The following is a 7500-nucleotide window of genomic DNA, read 5'->3' as shown; positions in this document are numbered from 1 at the left end:
TGGTCTGGTACTGGTGGTGGTGATGTATTGAAGGGGTTAAAATGTTAAGCATAGTGGTGTGTTGTTATAGTGAATTGGTAAGTGAATTAAAGTACAAGGAAGGGGAAATAGTAAGCTGTTGACGATAGATAGAAATACAGCGATGATTTCCAGACATGAACGATTATTTTTATGGGCATACACAAAAGAAAAGGCCTAAAGGAAAAGGAATTAAGAAGGTGAAGGCTAAGAAGTAAGAGGAGGAAGGAGGAGGAGGAGGAGGAGGAGGAGGAGGAGGAGGAGGAGGAGGAGGAGGAAAAATAGAATCTGCAATCATACAGTAATAATTATATGAAGAATTTTAAGAAGAAAATAAAAAAAAAAACATGGACATAAAATCATTAATATTGTGAAGGATTAACAGATAAACTCATGCCGTGTGTGTGTGTGTGTGTGTGTGTGTGTGTGTGTGTGTGTGTGTGTGTGTGTGTGTGTGTGTGTGTGACTGACACACACACACACACACACACACACACACACACACACACACACACACACACACACACACACACACAGACAGACACTGGAAAATGTAGAGTGTACTTGAAATAATTGAATGTAAACTGATAGAGAAAACAAGAAAACAATTATTATAATGAGAGAGAGAGAGAGAGAGAGAGAGAGAGAGAGAGAGAGAGAGAGAGAGAGAGAGAGGATGAAGGAATTAAGAAACATAACATTAAACTGAGGAAAAAAAAATAGTTAAAATAAATACGTAAATAAGGACGGTAGTAATGAAAATGAATAATTGAATAAGCGCGATAGATAAATATGAAGAAGAACAAAACTGTATTAAATCTGCAGTGAGAGTAACTTAACCCTTGCAGTACCGTGACGAGTTTCCTTATTCATTCTGCTTACTATTTGTTGGTTTTGTACAGCTTCAGAAACTCATGTGGGGGATTAAAATAGTGAAAGTGAAGACTGTGGTTATTAATCTTCTGCCCTCCATAGACCGTTCCTAATGTCAATGAAATGGTCTAATGGTACACAAATCTCAGGGTTGAAATGTGTCCCAGTACTGAAGAGGTTAAGATAGTGAAGACTGTGGCTATGAATCTTCTGCCCTCCATAGACAGTTCCTAATGTCAATGAAATGTCCTAATGGTACACAAACGCATGATAAAAATGTGTCCCAGTACTGAAGGGATTAAAATAGTGAAGACTGTGGCCATCAAACTTCTGCCCTCCATAGACCGTTCCTAATGTCAATAAAATGGCCTAATGGTACAGAAATCTCAAGGTTAAAATGTATCCCAGTACTGAAGACTGTGGTTATTAATCTTCTGCCCTCCATAGACCCTTCCTAATGTCAATGAAATGGCCTAATGGTACACAAATCTCAGGGTTGAAATGTGTCCCAGTACTGAAGAGGTTAAGATAAAAGGTGGAAATTAAACATATTGTCTTAAAAGTAAAAGTAAACTAACTCTAAACTGAAAATTAATAGAGAAAGAAATAAATAAAAAAAAATCCGTTAAACCTGATGAGAAGCGTAGAGAGAGAGAGAGAGAGAGAGAGAGAGAGAGAGAGAGAGAGAGAGGGGCATGGAAGGTAGCCCTGAAGCACACAGTGAAGGACAACAGCAGAGAGAGAGAGAGAGAGAGAGAGAGAGGGGGGAGATCTCAACAAACACGTGCCTCTCTTGCCAGGGTCATGGGCAGGGTGGGAGGGAGCAAGGAGGCAGGCAGGGAGGACACCATCATCATCATCAGCAGCAGCGGCAGCAACACAATCATCAACATCATCAGCACCACCAAGAATTATTTAGTCATTTCCTGTACTTTTTTCAATTCAGCTTTTTTTTTTTTTATCTAGAAATTATCCAACGAAATAAATAAAGAAAACAATGTTGCATATTTCTCTCTCTCTCTCTCTCTCTCTCTCTCTCTCTCTCTCTCTCTCTCTCTCTCTCTCTCTCTCTCTCTCTCTCTCTCTACGGTATCTTTCGCACATTCTTCGTATTAGTCTATATATCAGCACTAACAAGGCCCTAAACACACACACACACACACACACACACACACACACACACACACACACACACACACACACGGCCCGGTAGCTGAGTGGTTAGAGCGCTGGCTTTAGAAGCCAGAGGACCGGGGTTCGATTCCCCGGCCGGGTGGAGATATTTGGGTGTGTCTCCTTTCACGTGTAGGTGGTGTTCACCTAGCAGTGAGTAGGTACGGGATGTAAATTGAGGAGTTGTGACCTTGTTGTCCCGGTGTGTGGTGTGTGCCTGGTCTCAGGCCTATCCCAAGATCGGAAATAATGAGCTCTGAGCTCGTTCCGTAGGCTAACGTCTGGCTGTCTCGTCAGACTGTAGCAGATCAAACAGTGAAACACACACACACACACACACACACACACACACACACACACACACACACACACACACACTCATCACTCGGTCTCCTGGTGGTAGTGTAGTGTTGCTAGTGGTGGTGGTGGTGGTGGTGGTGACAGACAAGTTGAGGTATTGGCAGGAGTTCTTTAAATGGTGGTGTAACTTTGGGACATACACAGAATCAACATATCTTTCTCCGTCTCCTTATTTTGTCTCAGGTCAGTCTTCAGAAAAGCTTTGCTCGCTCTGCTCTCTCGCCACGACTTTTCCAAGGCCATAGAGATGATTAGCGGGGTTTTCAAGTGTTTCTCAAGTTAATAATGTAGAAATCTTGTCACTCTGCCTCTAGAACCAAGAAAACTTGGTTAAAAATTCTCTGCTCTCTCACAACCAATGTTTTCCAAGGACACAGACATGACTAGCGGGGTTTTCAAGAGCGTTTCTCCAGTTAATAATGCAGATATCTTGTCACTCTGCCTCTAGTCGATAAAGCACCTTTGAAAACTCGTGTAAATATAGATAAAGCCTTTTGAAACAGTGGAGATGAAGAATAGAAGTGTTTCAAAATACGAGCCTATCGGAAATTCTGGGACCGTGTCTTCCTGGAACGTGTCAGACAAACTCTTTTAAACCCTTCAGTACCATGATGTGTGTCCATATTTACTCTGCCTACTATTCAGAAACTTAAGGGGGGGATTAGAATAGTGAAGACTGTGGCCATGAATCTCCTGGCCTCCATAAACCCTTCCTAAAGTTAATAAAATCGTCTAATCACACTATAAATTCAAGGTAAAAATGCGTCCCAGTACTGAGGGGCTTAAACTCGACATATTACTAAACTAGACACTTCTACTCAAACACACACCACTGGACACACCTCGCAGCTCAGTGACATGAAGACTACACCCTTGACAATACACGAAATCACATGACCACAGCCTTTAACCCCTTCAATACTGGGACACATTTTTTACCTTGAGATTTGTGTACGATTTGACCACGTTATTGACATTAGGAATAGTCTATGGAATGGGCAGAAGATTAATGGCCACAGTCTTCACTACTTTAATCCCCACATGAGTTTCTGAAGCTGTATAAAATCACCAAATGGTCACCAGAATGAATATGGAAGCGCGACATGGTACTGAAGGAGTTAAATAGCAGTGTACAAGCAAACCAGACACAACATAGAGAGAGAGAGAGAGAGAGAGAGAGAGAGAGAGAGAGAGAGAGAGAGAGAGAGAGAGAGAGAGAGCCTACGTTGAATTTTCCTCATGTGCAAGCCAAGAATCCCGTTAATAGAAGACGTGTCCAGTGTTGTCTTGCCGCTGAGAGAGAGAGAGAGAGAGAGAGAGAGAGAGAGAGAGAGAGAGAGAGAGAGAGAGAGTTAGGGAAAAGAGAGAGAGAGAGAGGAAACATTCAGAAGGGAGAGATAATGAGTAGGAAAGGAAAGAAGGGACGAGAGAGAGAGAGAGAGAGAGAGAGAGAGAGAGAAATGCCCAGGAAAGAGAGAGAGAGAGAGAGAGAGAGAGAGAGAGAGAGAGAGAGAGAGAGAGAGAGAGAGAGAGAGAGAGAGAGAGAGAGAATGCCCAGGAAAGAGGGAAAACAAGGAGGAGAGAGAGAGAGAGAGAGAGAGAGAGAGAGAGAGAGAGAGAGATCCAGGAAAGAGGGCAAACAAGGAGGAAGGAGAGAGAGAGAGAGAGAGAGAGAGAGAGAGAGAGAGAGAGAGAGAGAGAGAGAGAGAGAGATTGTGCCTAAAATATTTGGTGCAAGAATAACAATGATAAAAACAATAATAATAATAATAATAATAATAATAATAATATAATGGGAGGACAGCTGTGGTGGCGTTGGTGGTGGTGGTGATGGTTGTACAGGAAGAGTTGTGATGATTTCGTAATGGTGATGTTGTGCTGTGCTATAACTGGTGGTGACTCATGGTGTTTTGTGGTGGTGATGTAGTGCACCTGTAGTAATGGCGGTGGTGAGTTAGTAAGTAATGGTGATTGCTGGCCTGTAAGAGTGACACTGATGGTGGTGGTGGTGGTGTAAGAGTGATGGTGGTGGTATGTGGTGCAGCTGTGATGATGGTGATGACAAAACTGGTGATAATGGTAGTGGTTATGTGATATAACGATAATGGTAGTGGTTGTGGTGATGATTGGTGTAGCAGTGATGGTGATGGTGGCAGTGGTGATGACAGAAGCTACAGTGGTGACAGTGACTGGAGTGAAAGTAATAGTGAATCCAAACCTGGATGATGGTGGTGGTGGTGATGGTGATGACATTTACAGTAGTAGATGTAGTAGCCACACACCCAGACCTTTGTACCAGTGGTGGTGATGATGGTGTTGCATTGTAGAGATGGTGATGCTTGTGAAAGAGTGCTGGTGGTGGTGATGGTGGTAGTGGTAGCGTCCTGGTGGTGGTGATGGTGGTGGCGTAGTGTCCCTCCCTCTAGTGGTGGTGGAGGAGGAGGAGGAGGAGGAGGGAGGAGGAGGAGGGAGGAGTCTGCTCTACGTCTGTATTGATCTTGCCGTGTGTGCTGTTCTCAGCCAAAAATGTTGCCAATTTATCATTTAGCGTCGCCACGATGTGTTGCTTGTGGCGACTGACTACGGGCGAACACACACACACGCACACACGCACACGCACATACACAGGAGCAGGCTGGCGGAGGAGGAGGTGGTGGTGGTGGTGGTAGTGGTGGTGGCGGCGGTGGTGTGTGCGTAAGTGTGTTCGCTCAGGGTGTGCATTCATTGAGGTGGTGGCTGGACACGACCTTCACTCCCTCCTGCCTCCTCTTCCTCCTCCTCCTTCTGGCCCTCTCCCCTTCCCCCTGCGCGGCCCCATCCCCTGTCCCGCCCTCACCAAGGTTTCCAGAGGTTGCCATCGTACCCTGACACATCTTATTTCCCTCTCCTGTGTAACTTTGGCTCTTTTCCCCCTCCCCCCACTCTCAGGGCATGAGCCCGGGGCAGCCAGGGAGTGGGGCGCCCCTGTGGGTATCGGTTGGGGCAGTGTTGGGGGTGGCAGGGAGGGAACAGGCAAAACAAGGGAGCAGGGAAGCAGGGAGGGCGGCGGGACGCAGTGTTTAGTCCGCTGAGCAGTTGGCTTTAGTCGAGTGAGGGTGGCGGCGGCAGCAGCAGAGAGAGAGAGAGAGAGAGGGAGAGTGAGTGTGTGAGCGTGTGAGTGCGTGTGGGGGACAGACCTTCTCTCCAATCTACCACCACGAACGGCTGTCTCCTCCACCTCCCCATCCTCCTCCTCCTCCTCTTCCACCTCAGCATTTCCTCCTCCTGTGTCTCGTCTCCACCCTCTCGTCCCCTGCTCAAGTGCACGTTGTTGGGTTGCGTCGCGTCGCGCTGGGCTGTGTTTGGTGCACACAAGCCAAAAGGAAAGGACGACGGCGTGCGTGAAGGACTGGCTGTATATGTGCGTGTGCGTGCGTGTGCGTGGCCCCAACACCGCTTCTGCACCGCCTCTCACTCAGGCAGACGACTTTGCTCCTCCTCCTCCTCTTCCTGCTGTAGTTCCTCCCCGCCACCGCTGCGGAGGAGTCGTGCCTGGCCAGCTCTCTCGCTTGGGGTGCTCCTGATAGTGTCCCAGGGAAGATTGGTGAGCGCCGCCGCGGCACCATGTCGTAGTGAGGGCACCAGCCGCAGTGCAGTGTTACTCTGATCAGGCACCGCCACAGCCACTCGCAAGCCTGTCGGTGGCGTGAAGTGTGGTGGTGGTGTGCGGCGGTGGTGGAGAAGCGGGTGGCGGCGGCCGTGCGCTGGTGGGACCCGAGCGTCGTTCCTGCGGCGGTGTGGAGGTGTGGCGGCGGCAGTGGCGGTGGTGGTCGGGGCGGGAGTGTGGTGGAGGCAGGGCGGGTGTAGCAAGGTGGAGGTGGTCTGGAGAAGCCTCCTCCCCACGTGGTTTGCGGCGAGGCGACTCAGGATGAAGGTGACTCGAGACACGTCCTCCAGGTAAGGTCACGCTGCTGCTGCTGCTGCTGGCTGCCCCTACTTTACTGTACTTACCTTGTCCGTACCTGCCCTATTGTACCTCACTCACTCACTGCACACCTGTTCCTGCTTCACACACACACACACACACACACACACACACACACACACACACACACACACACTGACCTTCCTTCATACACACATACTTGCTATTATCATCATTGCATACCTGTTCTCGTTTCCCTGGCGTGTGGTGTGGTGTGGTGTGGTGAGGTGCGGGGTGGGCACAGGGCACAGGGCGAGAGGCTGGGATTTCCTCGCTCCAGAACTTTTTAGGTTACTTTCTTCCTCTCGACTAAACCGGAAAGGAAATAGAAGAAAGGAAAAGGGCGATGGGAAATTTCCACTCGTGTTGGTGGTGGTGATGGCGATGGTGTTTTAGTGCTTTTCGTTTTCTTTTCCTGTTTTTATTTATTTTTTTGTGTGTGTTTTTTTGTGGGTAAAAGCGTCAGTATGTTGTTGTTGTTGTTACCATATTGCTCGTGACTACTATAACATCCACTTCTACTACTACCACCACCACTAACACACACACACACACACACACACACACACACACACACACACACATTCTACAAAAGGAAAGACTTATTTGGTTATAAGAGAAGTAGAGATGATAATAGTGTGTGTGTGTGTGTGTGTGTGTGTTTCCTTCATCTCTTATTTCCAGTTCTGCATTTTATTTCATTCATTCATTTTTTTCCATCCTTTCTTGTATTTCCTTTTGTGTCCTATTTTCATCATCACATTTCTCTTCTTTTTGTTTTTATACTTTTGTTTCCCTATCTAGTTCATCTTACCATTTTTTTTCCTTAATTTGTTTGTATATTGTCATCACCACCACCATCATCACCATCATTTTTCACCACACTTTGCCTTTCTTTCTATCTTCCTAAGTCTAATTTTTCTATCTATTTCATCTACCATTTGTTTTTTTTTCTCATTTTTTGTGTGTATATTCAGTCTTTTCCTATTTCACCATCACCATCATTATTTTCTACCATACTTTATATTTAGTGACCATTGATGACAGACAGACAGACAGACAGACAGACAAACGTGACAGATGCGTGACTGTTTAACATAACAGAAAAATAA

The 7500-nt window shown here is 46.4% G+C and overlaps 1 protein-coding gene and 1 non-coding gene across 2 annotated transcripts in view; both read left to right on the top strand.

Annotated features, from left to right (window-relative positions):
* Positions 1-7500, top strand: part of LOC123505874 (protein gustavus-like) — a 118473-nt gene that overhangs the window by 37818 nt on the left and 73155 nt on the right.
* Positions 2095-2168, top strand: Trnal-uag. Its single transcript has one exon. It is a non-coding gene; the product is annotated as a tRNA-Leu (tRNA).

The sequence above is a fragment of the Portunus trituberculatus genome, chromosome 18 (assembly GCF_017591435.1).
Source record: "Portunus trituberculatus isolate SZX2019 chromosome 18, ASM1759143v1, whole genome shotgun sequence".
Taxonomy (NCBI): Eukaryota; Metazoa; Arthropoda; class Malacostraca; order Decapoda; family Portunidae; genus Portunus; species Portunus trituberculatus.
This window is presented reverse-complemented; position numbering and strand designations above follow the sequence as displayed.